General features: G+C 38.0%; 1 protein-coding gene across 3 annotated transcripts in view; it reads left to right on the top strand.

Annotated features, from left to right (window-relative positions):
* Nucleotides 1-18,712, top strand: part of LOC146586635 (uncharacterized) — a 170,748-nt gene that overhangs the window by 49,034 nt on the left and 103,002 nt on the right. The window lies entirely within an intron of this gene.

The following is an 18,712-nucleotide window of genomic DNA, read 5'->3' as shown; positions in this document are numbered from 1 at the left end:
CCGCCGCCGCCGCCGCCTCGGCCCGCTCTTTGTCTGCGGCGCCGGGCCGCGGGAGCTGCACTTGCCCCAGGTGCCCGGAGGGGCTTTGCTCCCTGCTCCTCGCCCCCTTATTAACGCGCTCCCCCTGGCCCCTGGGGAAACCCGCAGGAGGTCTCTGAACTGTGCTGGCGGCCCTGCAGCGCGGTGGGTACCGCAGGCAAGCTTCGGAGTGCGATCACTTTGCTGCGTGGTGCAGGAGCCACGATGGAGGAGGGAGAGCAGAGGCCTTGCATCCCTTCAGAATATACTCAACTCGGTCCCCATAGCTGTTGCTCATTCCTGCTGAGGAGAGGGCTTATTGGGAGAGGTGGGAAGTAAGGTGACGGTCCTTGTGGAGAGTGGAGGGGTGAGAAGTTCAGCGGACCGCTCGTGGTCTGCAAGGTGAGGGGGTTGCAGGTAGCCTGCTGAACTTCTGGGTGCTTTGGATGAGGAGCTGCACGTGCTTTGTGAGCTTGTATGAGATGTGATGGTGTCTCATTGCTCCAAAGAGCTTTGAAACGTCACGAGAAGCGTAAGCGTTAYGAAAACAACAGAAATCAGGCAGAAAATAAAACATTGGCAAAACAATGGTGCTGCCAACTTTATTAAAAACCAAGGATTGGCATGCTTAGTGTCTTCTGGTTGTGGACTGGATTGATGGAGTGGATTACCATGAAATCTAAATAAATATTGAGTTCTTTATTTGCCCACTAGCATTAGGATTGCTGCTTATCTTTCTCCTTAATCTCAAGTTTGGGAAATGACTTTTTAAAATGTAAGGAGTGAACATTTTTAGTAATGACCTGATTCCAGGAGTAGGATATTCTTAAAAAAAAAAAAAAAAGAGCTTCCCCCCAATTTTGGTCCCCACCAAAATTATAAGCATAAGAATAGTAATTGTAAAATAGGTTTGCAAGGGAAAACTAAACCTAATATAAAGAGAGAATAAAAAAGAATCARGAATTTCCTTTACAGTTATCTCTGGTGGGTCTCAGTATTCTTGATATTCAGGTAGGTAAACTAATTTGCAGAAGAGGTTTCACTTAGGTGAAAGGTTTTGTTAGAAGAGCYTTTCCCATGATTTCACAATTCATACCATAGTGAGTAATTATATTTGGGGATAATTGATTCAGTTATATGGATTTATTCTTTACAGTTGGAATTTGGATCACAAACAAGAAGGGGAAAGGGCATTCTTTATTTAATAAGAATATGCTGAGATTACCTTGGCAGCCTCAAGGGATRAAGTTTATCAAAAATTTTGTTTTTAAATGCCTCTGTTATCGGCAAAGCTCACTTTACGTTCTCTGAGTTAGCTACCATTTTTAGATGTAAAGGTTATATCTAGGTATTTGACAAGAGTCAGTCTCTTACTGCTCCCCTAACTTCTTTATATTTGCATTGGAGAAGAAACATAAATGACATAAATCATGGTCCCCATTGACTAACTACAGTGAGTGTGAGTTTGGTTATGATTAATAACACAACTTATCTTTCTTTTCATTTAAAAATATAGTATRTAGAATGGATGCCTATAATGTCATTAGGCACTTTAACTACATCATAATTTGATAGTCTTACTCATATGTTGTTAGAAAATCTGTAATAGCATAATTAAGTTGCTTTAAAGGCAAATTTTAATTCATTAAAATTCAGGAATTAATTCTAATTAATTTCTTCAGTCTTCAGAAAATTCATTGACTACTTTGAGTTTTTATCTTGAAAATTTTGGAGGAATACTACATGAAAAATACATAGAAATAAAGAGTACTCTGCTGAGTCCCCATTTTAACATAGTCTTACATTACCATAATTCTACTCAGTTGAACTTCATTAAAAACAAATGTGAAAAACAAAATTGTAATTACTGCTGTACATTCCRTATTTTCTGTAGAACTTGTGATCTGTTCACTACTTTATAGATATAAAGAAGGGAAAATACATGCCCAAGGTAATTTGCAGCCCAAGGTTAGATGACCAGGCAGACAGATGGGCAGTAAAATGAGATGAGGGATTTTTATATAGAGATCGGTACGATAASTTTTGTATAATCATCTTTCACCTCTTCACATATGGAAAATGCCAAGCTGATGTGCTGTGCAGTTTTCAAGAAAGGCACACTATTTGGGAGGCTCTCAGTCTAATGAACTTGTAAAAATATGGACCAGTTTTTCAGAAATATTCATGCTGAACAGCTACCAAAGAACTGATCAGAGCATGTGGCTGCATACAGAGAAGATGAACTTTCTGGGAAAATTAGATTCTACCTTGCCAGAAATTCAAATTGGTGAAAGATGTATTTTTTTTATGGAGAATGTATTCTGGTCTGGGCAGGGCATAGGAGGTTACACACTGCTTCTTCTCTCTCTGTGCAGTGCAGGACATTAAAATACGCCTGAAATGCAGATGAGCTGTGGCCAACAATTTAGAGCTATCTGAAAAATTGGAGGCTGGTTGTCCATTTACTGGGGTGGACAGCATGGAGTGTGTTGACATATCGAGTATCAGCACAGAACTGAAGGTATAATTACAGCACAAGTAGGCATGTGTTACCATCACACCTGCGTTTTACAGTACAAAGAAACCTGTAATAGCAAGGAGTATTATTTGGAAGTTGTTTTTGTTAATTAATGGGATAGGCGGCAGTGGCTCAGAGAGTTATTTGTATTCATAGGTAGCATAAGAAATTTGGATATGAGGAATAATTTCATAGGATGGATTGGCCCTGAAGCRTGGTGGTGCTGAGTTGTGGGAAATTTGGAGACTGGTACTCTACTTGATGAGATGTCACTGAAACTTGTTTGCCCGAAGACTCTCTAAAACTGCCATTCACACTGCTATTTTGTATCTACAATCCCTTTTGTCTCTCCTAGCAGAAAGCTCATGTGAAAACTTCCTTTGTTGCACAAAGGACTGTAGAGTGCAAGTTAATGATTTCCAAAGCGATAAAAGAAGGGAACTGTTTCTGCAGAGCACRTAATTCAGAGCTAGCTACAAATCTTAAGATAGAGCTGGCAAATAGCAATTTTCAAGCTTATGTTTTGCATTACATGTTTTTCTGGTGACAAAATTGCTGTGAAAGCTGGACCCTTCCTAACTCATATGATATATATTTTTGTTTCTGAAAATATGCAGTCTGAGATACAAAATCTTGTGTGTTCTTACACTGTTAGGTATACAAGTCCTTAGATGGTAAATTATTAACTTATTTTTTGTCTTCTTAAAAAGGGGACTGAAGTGCTGGTCATGCAAGAGCAAAATTATGTCTGATATACCTTTCTAATGTATTTTCCCTTTCTAGGAAAAAATAGCCTATAGATTCTGTGTCCACAAAAGTAGAAAACCAATTGCATTTTAATTATCTATTTTAAATTACTTACTTGATTTGAAAGCTTCATGTGTGTCTTTAGCAAAGGAAACTTCCAGCTAATAAAATTTTGATGACACTGTTGTCTATGGGTGACACCTAAAGGAGATATGATCCCTGATTTATATAATACATAAATGCCACCAGAGTATAATAATTACCATGTTAATAAACTGTTCCTTCTTTTGTAACATTAATGGTGCTATCCTTTTAAGACAGATGGATAACTCTGTCTTAAAAATGTGTAACTAGCAATCTGGCTAAAAGCACTGTACTGAATTTTCAAATATTCACTGTCTTTCCCTGAACATGCCAACTCCTGTATTGGAAGGCTTCTGAAAGTGAGCTTTGAGATAGAAGGGGGAAGTATCTTTTGAAAGAATAACAGAAAATGTACTCAGGATTCATGAGACATTAGGTTTGAGTAGTGGATTGGTTTATTCTCAAAAATACTCTAGGGAACTGGTACTGTGGACTAGCAGGCCACTAGATGAAAAGAATGGTGATTTCATTATGAAACTCAAATGATTACTGTACATTGGATTAACTTCATGACAAATGGGTCTTCAAGTGGCCTTAAGTTGTATACATACTGAGGAACAGGATATACACTGCTTTTTCCATTTGATCCTTCTACTGAAATGGGAAAAGTATCAATCTTATGCCTGTTAGAATAGCTGCAAACAGTTCATCGGAGTTGGATTTCAGTTAATGGCTTTCTCTGCTCTTGGTTCTCAAAGCTCCATGTCTCCATTTCTTCAAGTACTCCTGCTTGTGCCGCCGTGGGGCCAGCCAGCTAACTGCCGCTCTGATCCTGGAAGGACAGCGTCCTCCTATCTTAAGGGCAGTATGTCACTGAGACTTACTGATCTGGAAGCGAAAAAGGCAAAATAAAATCTGCAAAAGAGCAGGACATATCTGCCAATTGGTAGTGTATTACATTACTGCAGGAAGAAGTCCTTGCATGGAAGGAGTGATACTTGAATATTAGAACAAAATTAAAGTAAAAGCCTTACGTCAGGGTAACACAAAAAAAGTGTGATGTACATTGGCATAAAAGATTCCTTTATGGCTTCCTGCTTTTAACAAGGCAGAATTTATTCTGTTTCCTTCAAGTATTGCCATAAGGCCGAGATGTCTAATCAGAACAGAAAAGTCTCAGCAGAAAAGAAAAAAAAGTGCTGTCCTCTAAAAGGAATCATAGTCACTCTTGTGTTCTAATCCCACCTCCATCTGTGGCCTCCGGCAAATCACTTAACCCTTCTTACTGTGTTCATCCGACTGTAAAATGGGGATAACAATACCTACTTACCTACCTCAGAGGAGAGTTGTAGGGATTAATTGGTTGATGTTTGGAAGGCACTTTGAAGATAGAAAGTGCTTATTTTAAAGCCTGTTGAAATTATTGGTGACACTGATCAGCTAAAATTCAAAGGAGACCAAACTCATTAAGGTTCTGATCTTCTTCCTCCATTTGGTGATGTTTATGGGTTAGAAAATCTCACTGCATGTGGATAGTTTATTGTTTGTTTGGAAGCAGACTAGACTGACTCTAAAAAGATGCTTTGAACAACTTTGTTAATCCTTTTAACAAACATGTCTTCATTTGCATATCACTGAAGCTGAAGGGTTTATCTTTGATGATTATATAGCAGAACACTTCAGGAGACRCGTTAAAGTTTTTTCCAGAACCATGGTCAGATTAGAATTACAAAAACAAAGTAAAGCCTGCCTTACTTGTATCATAAGTAATTTCTTTCCTATAGCCAGGTTGTATTTTGGATTTCCTAGCATTCAGATATGTTACTATTTAGCTAAGAGATGTGTTTCTTAAAATGTTCTTTTATGCTGCAAAATTCCATTTAGAAACTTGTTTGCAGTTTTGTTTAGATTAATAAGGATAGTATTTGCCTGAGTGGACCCATACTAAAAGCATGCTAAATCCCTGTTTTCAAAGCACATGGATATAGTTAGAAAGCCTACCTCATTGTATTCACATTTACATGTATGTAGTGGCATAATATCAGGATTTCCTAGTATGCAGATTTTTAGACTCTAAAGTTATACCTGGGACTGTGTGTTACTTCTCCTACTGTTGTAAAGAGAACACAGCTGCTTGGAAACTAATAGACTGGATGGGGCCCTGAGCAATCTGATGGAGCTTGGAATCCAGAGGTCCTTTCCAACGTGGCTTATTCTGTRACTTGAAGCAGGTCCATCAGACCATGTCCTCATTCCTCTACTACTAGCAGTGCCCTGGGTTATCTGGATCAAAATACATCCACTTAGGTTTGCATACATTTCCATTCTGCACAATGGAAATAGCATTTTGATATTATGTTTCAGCCTGACAGTTTTGGATCGATCTTTGGTTAAAACAGTGTCTCTGGAATTCTGGGCTCAGGGTATAGCAAAGAATATATATAAAAAAATAAAATTCTTATAAAGAATTATAAATTCTTATAAAAATTTCTTTTAAAGAAAACGCCACTTTTCACACATTTCTTTTAATTCCTTTCTTTGGAGGCAGTTTGTAGGTATGAGTCTTCACATGTTCTGAACTGGCTGAAATAATTTATTTAGCTCATTTTCCAACTTGTTTTTATGTCTGAAAAGAGGCACTGAAAGCTGAGTTAGGAAGAAAAACTCTTCCCATTTACCTCAGTTCAGCAGTTTGAAGCTCACAAATGATTTAGTTTTGTTCCAACAGTCTTGAAGGAAAGTTGGTGTGTACCTAAATTTTTCTTGAGTCTGAATGCCAGGGATTATTCCTGCCTTTGCTTCCTCTCAAAATTGATGACTAAATCTGTTGTTCAGCTAGTAAAGGGAGCTCAACCAAATTCAGCGATGTGTTTCCAGTGTTTCTTCTTTTTAGATCTCCCACATGTTCTCCTACAATTTTCGCAGAAGTTCACGGTAGGTTTCCGAATATTTTTGTACTGCTGGAAGCCAGGATTGKCATATGCCATCATTGGGTAGACTTCGAGATATGGCCTTTTCTTCTTGCAGGAGGTTTACATTTTGGAGTCTGTGTTTCCTTCATAGATAGTAAAATCTGTACCCTTTACTCAGTAACTGTTCATCAATATTATATCTGTTGAAAACATGACTTAATACTTCTAAAACAACAAAAAAGTCTTCTTTAAGTGTTGCCAGATTTTCAGTGCTGAAGACTCAAAGACCCTCTATATGCAGTACTTGCTTAAATACAGTGAGTAAATACACATGCAGGGCCATATCCAATTACTTATGATCAAATGTGAGGATCTTGATACCGAGTTGCAGAAATATTTATGGCAGCTATGTTCTTTTTTTGATTCATTAATTAACCAAGAGCTGGGCATGATACTTATGCACTACTATTACTTAGAGCTGATGGGTTGTGTTGTRTTGCATTGCTCTTTGAAGAAAGCAGAATTTGTACAATTGTAGTGGGACTCCTGGAGGTTTTTGACCCTGATGTAAATACTATTTTGAAACTTTCATAGGTAGAATTAGGGGACTACTCTTTGTGAATAATCACCAAGGTCACAGGCATGGCTTCTCAGTCATTAGGTGATCAACCACTACAAAAGCAGGAGAACTGCCTGGAGAAATGATTGGGGTGTTGAACCTCTTTTTTTTTTTTTTTTTTTTTTTTTTTTTTAAGAGGAAGTAAACACAGTTTCAGGTATGTCTTACCACATCAAGAATGCTCCAGCCACATAACAGAAAAAGCTAATCTCTTACAACTGAGTTTGCTGAACTTTCAGCCTGCTGGTTCAACTGATTTAAAAAAAGTGGAGGAAGCAACTTTGGGCAAACTTTATGTGAAATCATGCATCATCTATGTAATTCCGTGATGTCTGTAATGAAGCCATTACAAACATCGTAGTGTGTGCTCTGGCTGATTTGACAGTAATGTGATAGGGTGCTAATGCCTGACCCAGATCAGATCTGTCCAGTTGAGTGATTCAGCAGCATAGATCTGTTATTAATATCTGTGGAGCAATCATCTCCACAACAGAAGATGGGGCAGAATCCTCAAGGAAAATACAAACTAGAAGGTGAGCATCGTAGAAGATTACAGGGAATTAAAAATYTCTTCCTATCTTTTGCTTTTTCACAAGAAGGAGAACTGCATTTGGTTGTACATCATCTTAATGGGAAATAGCTGCACTCCTCCCTGCCACTGGGAGAGGAACTTGTCGTCAGAACTCTCTTTTCAATTCTGTTTTACAGTCTCACCAAATTATTGAACATATAGAAGAGGCATCTAGAGAAATATTTGTCACAAGTATTTCTCCATGAGTGCATGATTGTTCATGCTTTGTTATGCCTAAGTATTTTAGCACAGTTGAAAAAAAAATCTTCCTCAAACACTCATATAAACAGAGAACAGGTGAATAAGTTTCAGCAGAGAAGCGAGAAAAAATGCCACTGAAGCCGGTTGTGGGCCGTGTTTAGCTGCATCGCTGCTTTCCGAGGCATCGCGAGGCAGAGCCAGGGAGAGCGCGGGCTTCGGTGCGGGGCGCGGGTGGCTCCCGTTTGGCTGGCTTTACTCTTCAAACGTTTCCCRTTAAGGAAAGATTGCAGCCTAAGATCCTGCTCCTTCATTCATGAGTTCAGTCTTGAAATAGTCATTTCCTAAATTAATTTTTTATTTGAGGAGTTTGCCATTATTTTAAATAGACAAGTCTTTATTTCTGAGGTTATTTTTYGGTACTGAGTGAAAATGTAGAAAACATACAAGAGGGGAATTTTAAAAATATTTCTAGGTTACAGTCTGTGTTCAGGACGGTCTGTACTAAGTGCTATTTTTTCTTTTTTCTATTTTTTTTCTAACTTATAAAAACAGGAAGAAGCCTTGCTACTTCTGAGGACCCTGATAAGTGTTTCTACCTGTCTTTTTCTAGAAAGATCTCTTCAGGTGCCAYGCAAGGGTCGCTGTAACCATGGATACTTTTAGTCCTTTTTCCCGTTGGGTTTCTGTGAAAAACTTGGTATGATGCCCAGTTTAAACCACATTTTGTGTTAGGTAATCATAGGCTCACTCTGTTCTTGGGTATTGTGGTTTTAAGTTTTCAACGGCTGCTCTGTGGTTTGAAAGCTGTGTTTTTTATTCCCTCTTCTTTTCTAAGCAACAAAGATGTTGAAGCAAAGTTGCTTGATAACAATTATTCCACCAAAATAAAGTCTCTTGGGAAGAATTGACTGCTGTGTGGTTTAAAACTGAAACCAAACTAAGAAACCACTTTGCTATAGCATCTATAGTTTGCCTGTTCAATGTAAAATATTTAGCATTTTACTGAATTTGGAAGAGACATTTCAGTACCTGTGATTTGGTCAAAATGCATTTAGGGATTAGAAAATACTTAATCTGTGTTTTTAATGAGCATCTTAAGAGTCACTGTTTGAATGATTGGTGAATTTATTTTAGTGAAATGTAGAATACTTATTTTTCATTAAGTAGTCTATCAATCATCCTATGCTGTTTGGTTATAGAGCTACAAAGGATCCAAGTCTAGTTGAAGCAGCAGTGAAATGCAGCTGAGGGAAAAATTTAAATACACGTTTTTATCACTATTCAAAAAGGACAGAGGTACTAAGCAGGGGGACAAAGGCAAGGGTACCCAATATGAAGAGGAAATAGAAACGGCTATATCAGACGTGGAAGCAAAGCTCAAGAAGCACGGTATGATCAAGTCAGAAAGACCACATCAGTGCCATCAAATTCTGAAAGAATTGGGTTAAGTGAGAAGTAGCGTAACAGGTAGCTTTAAAAAATCTGTCAAAATCAGGGCAAGGTCATGTGACTGTTGACTAGTAAATGCAGGGCATACCTTTAAAAAGAATACTGTGGGCTGCTGTTGCATTAGTTGTCTCACTGACATGTGAAGCCTTAGAACGTTATTTGGAGGGAAGAATATTTTAAGATGTGAATGTAAATAGAAAATGAAACAAAAGGGAAGTTGGATTTACTAAAGGTATATTTTAGTACTATAGACTAAATGCAGTAGATTTCACTTGTCTGGACAAGTAAAACATTTGATGTGATGCCTCTGTAGTGTTTAATAGCTTAGTTTATTAAACTAGAGTCTGTGGAATTAAGATGGTATTTCYAATATGAATGAGAAAGTTTATAAAGGGGAAATTAAAATAATTACACTGAAAGGGAAATAGTAGATTGCAAGAAGGTTGTCAGTAGAGCTCTTAAAAGTTCAGTGTTGGAATCAGTTGTGTTTAGTATTTTCTATTAAACTTTGGTTCAAAAGTAGCAAGCTCCTGAAATTTGCTAATAGTGCAAAATTAGRTGTTGCTGTTAAAAGCGGGGATATCCTCAGACAGGACAGAGGGAGAAAAACATAAGTATACTAGGCAGTTGCAGGTGACTTGGAACCACCAACTTCATATAGCTGAGAAGAAGATATCCTTGATTCTTGAACATCAAGTAGGGTATTCCAGAAGAGAGCAGGAGTGCTGTTGCTGTCATACTGAGCACTGGCAAAGTGTCTTCTGAAATACTTTTTACAATTCTTAATAAGAAAAATGAATTCAAATGGAATAGGTGCAGACAAGGACTATTGGGGTGAAGTGTGGAATGGAGAGCTGCTCTTGCAAAGGGACTGAAAAAGCTTTTTTCTTCCTTAGTTCACAGAATGAATGTTGAAAGGGGCAAAGGAGCAGGATAGCTGACATCTGAAAAGGAAGAGAAATACTTGACCTGGTATTAGCACACAAATGAATGAGTGTAATAGCATGGTGACTACATTTTGTACAAAGATGAAAAAAGCAAACTTTGGGAGCATTTTTCCAATGGAAGAGATTTTTAAGATGAAGCATGTGATAGAGTTCTCTGCTGTGACAGAATGTTTAAACTTGTTCAGTGGTCCAGCTCTGTTATCTGAAGTTCTGATCTGAAATTCTGCGCCTTTGACAGCTGCAAAGGCTGTGAGAATTGTGTCTTTTAACTGATGATCAYGAAGTCTATGCATTTGAATAACTTTTATGTTATGCGTTTTTGTTTAATTATATCCTTTTCTTTAGCTTATGAGTGGAATCCATAGAGTTAACTAAAAAGGCAGTTAAATTAATGGTAAGGTATAAAAGGGAAATGGAGAATGTAAAAAAAAAAAAAGATTAACTGTATATACAGTGCTTGTACATATAGTAATGTAATAGACTCCTGTGTACAATGATCCCAGAATAGCTTGTCAGTGACAAAATATCATATAGGATGTACAAGAGAGATAAATATCAGCTTCCTTATTTACTTACAAGTGCTAATAACACACATGGGATCTCCCTAGGAGCCAGTCAAACTCATGTATATGGCTTTTCAGAGAAGTTATACAGTACAGTGTGAAGGGAGCATGGAACTGAGCAAAACCTGGATCCTGACATTGTTCTACTTGGAAAACTCACTTTGAAGCTAACAGGGTTTTTTGTGGAGTGAGGGCTGCATTGGGATAAGTAAAGCTAAACAGTGAAGAGAACAAGGGGTAGCAAAGAAGGAAGAATGAGTAATAAGTTCAGAAGCAGCGAACAGATAGGAAGAGACAGTAGGGACATTGAGGGGCAAAGGCAGGAAAAGGTGGTGACAGATGAAGTTGATAATCATTCTTTTTTATTTTTGGTTGCTACAAAACTCATAGAAAAGCAAACTCATCCTGATAGGTAGGAAGAGCTGAAGATTTCTCAGTAAAGGAGCAGGTCTGTTTTGAATTGTTGAAGGCTGAGCTGAATGGGAAATGAGAATGCAGAGAGAAATGGGGACCATAGGGAAAATTTGTGGTTGCTCAGTAAGGACAGGGATAGTACTAGATTCACAAAGACTTATCTATCATCAAGGAAAAAAGACAAGGGAAAGTAGAGAAGATGCTGGAGTTCATTTCTGTGAGAAATATTATAAGTACTGATAGACAGGTCCAAAGGAGTTTAATAATACATGTTGGTGCATTTGTGCTTGTGTCTGCTCTAAGAAGAAAAGCATGTAATGCTTTTGAAAATGTGAGACTGTGGCTCTTAAGAGAGGAAAATATGTTTTATTCCTAGCACAAGTAGAAAATAATGAGAAGCCAAATATGGATCACATTATAATTTCTGTCTTTAGCTGATAAATAGTATCTAGCTGTTTCCAGCTATTAAATCCTTACTCATTTGTCCAAAATGTTATCATTAACATGCCTGAGGATTGGAAGAAAGCCAGTGTCACTCCTGTCTTCAAAAAGAGCAAGAAGGGAGACCCAGGAAATTACAGCCTGTTAGCCTCACCTTCATCCCTGGAAAGGTGATGGAGCAGCTCATCCAGAATGTCTTCTCTAAGCATGTGGAGTTGATCAGGAGTAGTCAGCATGGATTCACCATGGAGAAATTATGCTTAACTAATCTGATTGATAGGCTTCTGTGACGGAATGACTGGCTGGGTAGATGAGGGGAGAGCAATGGACATTGTGTACCTTGACTTCAGCAAGGCTTTTGACACTGTCTCCCATAACATCCTCCTAGATAAGCTCAGGAAGTGTGGATTAGATGAGTGGACTGTGAGGTGGATTGAGAACCRGCTGAAAGGCAGAGCTCAGAGGGYTGTCATCAGTGGCAGTCTAGTTGGAGAGCTGTAGCTAGTGGTGTCCCCCAGGGGTCAGTACTGGGTCCAGCCTTGTTCAACTTCTTCATCAACGACCTRGATGAGGGGACAGAGTGCCTGCTCAGCAAGCTTGCTGATGATCCAAAACTGGGAGGAGTGGCTGACACACSTGAGGGCTGTGCTGGCATTCAGAGAGACCTGGACAGGCTGGAGAGTTGGGCGGAGAGGACCCGTATGAGGTTCAACAAGGGCAAGTGCAGAGTCCTGCACCTAGGGAAAAATAACCCTACGCACCAGGACAAGCTGGGGGCTGACCTGCTGGAGAGCAGCTCTGCAGAGAAGGACCTGGGAGTGCTGGTGGATGACAAATTGACCATGAGCTGGCAATGTGCTCTTGTGGCCAAGAAGGCCAATGGTCTCCTGGGGTGCATTGGGAAGAGTGTTGCCAGCAGGTGGAGGGAGGTGATCCTGCCCCTCTACTCAGCCCTGGTGAGGCCTCATCTGGAGTCCTGTGTCCAGTTCTGGGCTCCCCAGGACAAGAGAGACATGGAGCTACTGGAGAGAGTCCAATGTAGGGCTATGAAGATGGTCAGAGGACTGGAGAATCTCTCTCATGGGGAAAGACTGTGAGAGCTGGGCCTGTTTAGCCTAGAGAAGAGAAAGCTGAGAGGGGATCTTATCAATGGATGCAAATATCTGAAGGGAAGGTGTCAAGGGGCCGGGGCCGGACTCTTTTYAGTGGTGCCCAGTGACAGGACAAGAGGCAGTGGGCACACACTGAAACACAGGAAGTTCCATGTGAACATGAAGAAAAATTTMTTTGACAGTGACAGAGCACTGGAACAGGTTGCCCAGAGAGGTTGTGGAGTCTCCTTCTCTGGAGATATTCAAAACCTGCCTGGACGCAATCCTGTGCAATGTGCTCTAGGCGACCCTGCTTGAGCAGGGGGTTGGACTAGATGATCTCCAGAGGTCCCCTCAACCCTTCTATATAATTCTGTGATTAAAACACCTTTGATACAATTTTATCTCATATAACAGTTTTCCTTCTATCACCGTTAAACAAGAAATCTTTGCTTATTATTCCTCTGTTTTTTTTTTGCCTATGTATATCCATACACACACTGACACACACACGCTCTGGCCTTTTAACTGTGAAATGGTGCATGAAGCGGCTCTCTTTTTTAATATTAACAGTGGGCATTACCACTGTTAGCATTTACCCCGCTTACTTCCTTACCACCTGATAAAGATCCACAGAGGACCAAAATAGTCACCGCAACAGCTCACCAGAATAACATTTTATCTGTTCTGATTACAGGAATTGCAGACGTGGAGGGATTTATTTTTTATAGAGTAATGCTGTAATAGCTCTGAGTGTCTCATCAGTCTAATTCTTAACCAGAAGGACCTACCTACAGAGGCAGAAAGAGTCTGTTTAGTTCTTTCTCCTGCAGTAGTCAACAGGATGCCATTTAGGTTGAAGTGCAAGATAGGGCCACTTGTCCATTAGGAAGTAGAGTGAAACCACTAATTCGTTTTATGTAGGCTACAAAACAACAGCCAGACAGTAATAATTTTCAGTCAGTACTGACCTGGGGTAAATTTAACAAGTGACCTAGAAATGCAAAGCTCTGTAGGCAACTGCAAATCCCCTGAGCTATTTTAAAAGGCATTCTTCTAAAAGATTTAGAAATGTATAATTTAGTAAGGGACAGTCAGTTTGTTTTAAATAATACGCTCACGTTTCTCTAGGTCTAACTCTCTTTTTCCATTTACTTGATACTATCATTTATACCAGTAAAGAATTAATATAAAATACTGTTTCATAAGAGCAGTAATGCTTTTTACGAAGTTTGCACTAAATGAATTTATGAACAGTAAAGTGACAGAATRGAACTCTTTGAGTGCATATTTACATTTATGAAAATGACTGAAAATACAGTTAATAGGGAACATTTTGAAATCAGCAAAATATATCTTTGTTAGTCCCTATCAGGGGAGGTATCCAGAGCAGGGTAGTGGGACTATTTCAGGGCAAGTGCATGGGAAAAAAAATTAATTTTTGAATGAAGATGAATAACAGGAGACTAAATGTATAAGATAATGAATGGTCTAGAGAAAACAGAGCAGAAGCTTAGTTTCTTCTAATTTTACAAGACAAGAAGAGTGATTTTAAAATAGTGAATTAGGATAGAATTAGGAAATATGTATGATAAGTAGATGTTTCTTAAATTATTTTTTATTAAAAAAAAAAAAGACTTTCTGATTTTGATCTGTTGATAAAGATGACCTCAAATTACCTTACATTGACTGTGGCAATACTGTGCCCTTGTGCAATGGAGAAACTGTTAGTCTGAGCTGCTTGCCCTCCTTTCACGGAGGCAAAGTTGCCTTTTATTAACTGTCTCACATTTACTACAAGGCAGTATTCCCCAAAGACGGACCTTGTGCACCTTTTGCCTCTACAAAATCAAGGCAATCTGGTGTCTTATTTGATGTCTGCCATGGTGCTATCTAGTTATTTTCTGAAACTATAATATGCTCACAGTACTTTTCATTTCCTTCCAGCCAGCAAGACCTTTTTCGTGGTGTTATTTTGGGCAGGTTGATGGAAATAGTGAGTTTGCAGTTTGCTCCACAAATGCTGAGGTTGTTGACTCTACTGAGAGGAYAGTTGCTGAGCCAATTTCATCTTCTGCACACCTAAATTTTGCTCCTGATGTTGACAGTTTAAGTTCCAGTAGGATAGGGCTGTCATCAAGGGAAGTTGAGATCACTCAGGATGAAATRGTCTGTTGTTCAAAAGACACTGAAGGAGGATTTTGGTCATGGGAAACAAATCAGTTAACCTAACTGAAAGTCCCTGTAGATACACCGGAAGAGAAYTAAACATGTAGGTGATGGTGTTCTGTGGTTTACATTGATTTGCAGATTTAATGAAATAGGCTTCTGAACATTAATTACATATGTAGGTCTAGAAAATCAGAATCCTCAAATCATTAAGTATATAGATTTATATGGTAAACTTCTAATCCATTGATGAAGAATAATTCTCTGATAAATTAAGGTCAAAAAGGCTTTATTAAGCATGAATTCATAGACGGAACTATATTACCTCTTTAACTTGGTTTGTATTTTTTTTTTAATGTAGAATCCCTATCATACAAGCAGGAAARTCTTTATTTGGAATTTAGAAGGCACCTAGAATAAGCTAACAAGCTAGGGGGAGTAAGTTTAGARCTTAGGCAGAAGCCTAAGCGTTATGCATCCAAACTAAATGACTTTGGTATTAATAGTGCCCTTCTACAGTTGTCTGCAACTGTTCTCTGTCAGTTGATTAGGGAAAAATTCAGAGGATCCTCACCACAAAGAAACATGGGATATTCCCTCAAACGTAGGAATGGATTCAAAAAGAGCAAGGACCAATAAACAAAGTAAGGCTTTACAGAATGAGGATTTGCAACTGGCATTAACTTGACAGAAATTTAGAACTGCATGTTAATCATCCAGGCTAACTGCTGTGTGTAAGTTTAACCACTGATTTTCCAGAAGCAGTAAGCGATCAGGGAAAGCAGCAAGAAGTGTTCTTGACTTCTAATTCASTTGTGTGAAAATTGTAATCAGTTCTGGTATATTTTGATTAATAATGTACAGCGCAACAAAAATACTGTCTTTAGTAGTTTCTTTAAATAAATATTTTATATCAAATAATATTCAGATCTTATGTATTTATGGTGATATTTAGAATGTTTCATGAGTACTAGATGCAGAAGAAAAGAGATCATTTTAAATGGAAATGAGCTTGTGAAATGTTCAGTGCATGAACTAATACAAACTCTGGGAAAGTCCATGTTACAATTCAGGGTAAATTATCTTGACTTATACAGTAACACATTCAGAGTTTAGTTTAATGAACTGGACCACAAACTGCATCCCTTAAACACTGAAAATTAAGAAACATTGAAACAATGACTTCTAATAACACTCTGAAATAAGGCTTAAATTCCTGAAGTGGTTCCTCGGCTGAAGTAGCTGCTTTGTGTGACAATGAGCCTTGTACAAAGGCTCCCTAGGGCAGGAAGATAGGCAGGATGTGATTTTGAAAGTTTGCTGGCCCAGTCAAGATTTTTTATCGCCTGGGGCTAAACTGCAACAGTTAATTTGAAGAACTGTTTAACTGACTCTTATTTATACAATGTTACTCTGTCTGTATTTAACTCAAAACTTCTAGCTTTACCAGCTGGCATCACTGTAGCATTGTTAAAATAACTAGAAAGCTGAAATCAGTGAATCAGTGTTACAGATGCAAGTATGGCTGAAAGGAATGAAAACAAGTGAAGTAAAGATTTTGAGTAATTTTCCTTTTCCTCTTGCTATAGCTGACATGATGACTCTGCAAAGCAGTATCTCCGTACTACTCACACCTCGGCCCCACAACACCCATTGAATCTTCCACCCTGAAACAAACCCTCCACCTTGTATTTCATTCTGAAAGCAGAAAGAACTATACATTTTAGACTATTTCTTTAAACTTCTAGTAATTAATACATATATCTATATTGTTAAATGGATTTTATATAGAACTGGGGCACCAAAGTGTTCTTTTAGCTGTGATGTTCATGTGTGGCTCTTCTAATGTAATGCGTTGCCCTTTTTTTGTTGGTCTGTAAGAATCCTATAGTGTGTGGAATTCATAAGCATGTTTTATAAGGGAGAGTTGCTTTATCTAAAAGATCCTGTTATATATGACCAGTGATCATTTTTTTTTGAATACGCTGCTACTTGAATATAGCAAATGACCAACTGGGAGAGGTAAGATTGTAATTCAAATAGAAAATGAGAGAGTTATAATGGAAAGATCTGTGCAATATTTTACAAAAATTTTGCTAATATAAAACAAATCAGGACTTAATTGGATTTTATAAATACATAAGCTAATCATTCTGATTTTTAAACAGCTTGACTGTTATCTAGGAGAAGATCTGTTCCATTGTGAGGTATAGGTTTGAAAGGGAGAGAAAACTGCAGTGAGTAGGTTCTACTTTCTTATCCTTAACAATTTCAGACCCACAGACCTTGCTAATCTCTAACAATAAATCTTAACATGATATTAGAGGAGAAGAGAGAATGCCATCAACCTGCCACAGTGGCACCCCTGTTTCTGTGGTTTATGGTGAGTATCTTTTGTTCACTGGCTTAATCAAAAGGCAGGTGGTGACATCAATTGATCTCAAGGTTCCTGAACACCACACTGGTATGTTTTCTGCTTCTTACCTCCAGACTTCACTGTGTTTGATTCTGACTTTCTATTACAGTTGACTTAGGCCTACCTGTTGAGGCGAGTATTTCTTGGTGAAATTCATATTTCAAATATGTGTAAGTCTTGTTCTCTGAACAATGGCAGAAGCAAATTTCATGCACACTATCAGATATATATAAATATATATATTTTTTGATAGCATTTCCCCTTCCCTAAATGTTGCTGTTTTGCTTGTTTTTAGAAAGGGTAGTAGGCATCCCATCTTATGGAAACACACTGAACTCAGTCTTCTTGCTATATAAAGCAGTCCTACCTAGGAATGCACTGGGCCACTTTACACATCTATAATGGATGTAACATATTATGAGCTCTAGCCTCTTCTTTTTTTTTAATTCATTGGAGACTACAAAAGAGGTGAATGATTTAATTGATCCACTTGTTTAGATAATCCACTTCCTTTTCAGTAATAAGTATGTTTTTATTGTAAAGCTAACTGAAATAATAACTAGTGCTTTCCTTAATTTGGTTTGCAACCTGACTGGGTTGCTACAGTTCCTTCAGTGTGGTCACAGAGGATACACTTTCTCACACAATCCACCTTACTTCATAGCTGTCTGTAACATATGTCCCCAGAAATTCTAGAGTCATACCTAAGTGGATGCAGTGTGAATGAGAATACAGCAGTTCAAGTAGTTTTTATGGAGTGGCTGCTCTCCTTTAAGCTACTAGACTAATTAGAAGGAAGTAACTCAATCCAGAAAATTTGAATTACATGACATGCACACTTAAAGACAGATTTGAGGACAGGAGTTGCACAGTGAAATATTCAATTAATACAAGCTCCACAAACAAATCTTTCTTTCTTTTTCATTTAAAAAGATTAAATTCAAAAGACTACACTGATGCTTAAATAACTGAAATCTTTTGTAGAATTCTGAGTTTTGCAAAAGTGTCTACATGATTAGCATTGCCTTCTATTTGCATCAAGTGCTTGGAAGGTTTGGGCCAATGGTACTGTTTTCTATTTCTTTTTCTTTTTTTATAAAATCATTATTGTACATTTTTAAAATGCTTAACTCATATAGCTTGTCTAGATGGTAGATACACTATTGCTTTTTGAGCCCTAAGTTTTGCTTTTTCTGACTTGGTTGTGTTCACTATACAACCTTAGTTTTTTTAATCTACACAAGGCTTTTTACATTTAACATTACGTTTAATATCCATTCTAGGAAGTATGATATTCATGTTTGTAGTGCTTTAAGCTGTGCTTTTGTTTTTGGTTTTTTGTTCTATAGTATTCAGAGTTGCATCATTTATTTTATACTTTGTAGAGGTTATTGCATAAGCAATGAAAATAGCTAGTAACTCCAGTGGGACAACAAGAATAATGCTACATGAATAGAGGATGACTTTTCTGTGTGTTAAGAGCATTTTAAATATTTAACTGTATAGATATTTCAGCTGCAGACAGAAAATCTGACAGTCTGTTGTAATTATT

The sequence above is a fragment of the Rhea americana genome, unplaced genomic scaffold (assembly GCF_003343005.1).
Source record: "Rhea americana isolate MKP2758 unplaced genomic scaffold, rheAme1 scaffold_67, whole genome shotgun sequence".
In the NCBI taxonomy this organism is placed as follows: Eukaryota; Metazoa; Chordata; class Aves; order Rheiformes; family Rheidae; genus Rhea; species Rhea americana.
This window is presented reverse-complemented; position numbering and strand designations above follow the sequence as displayed.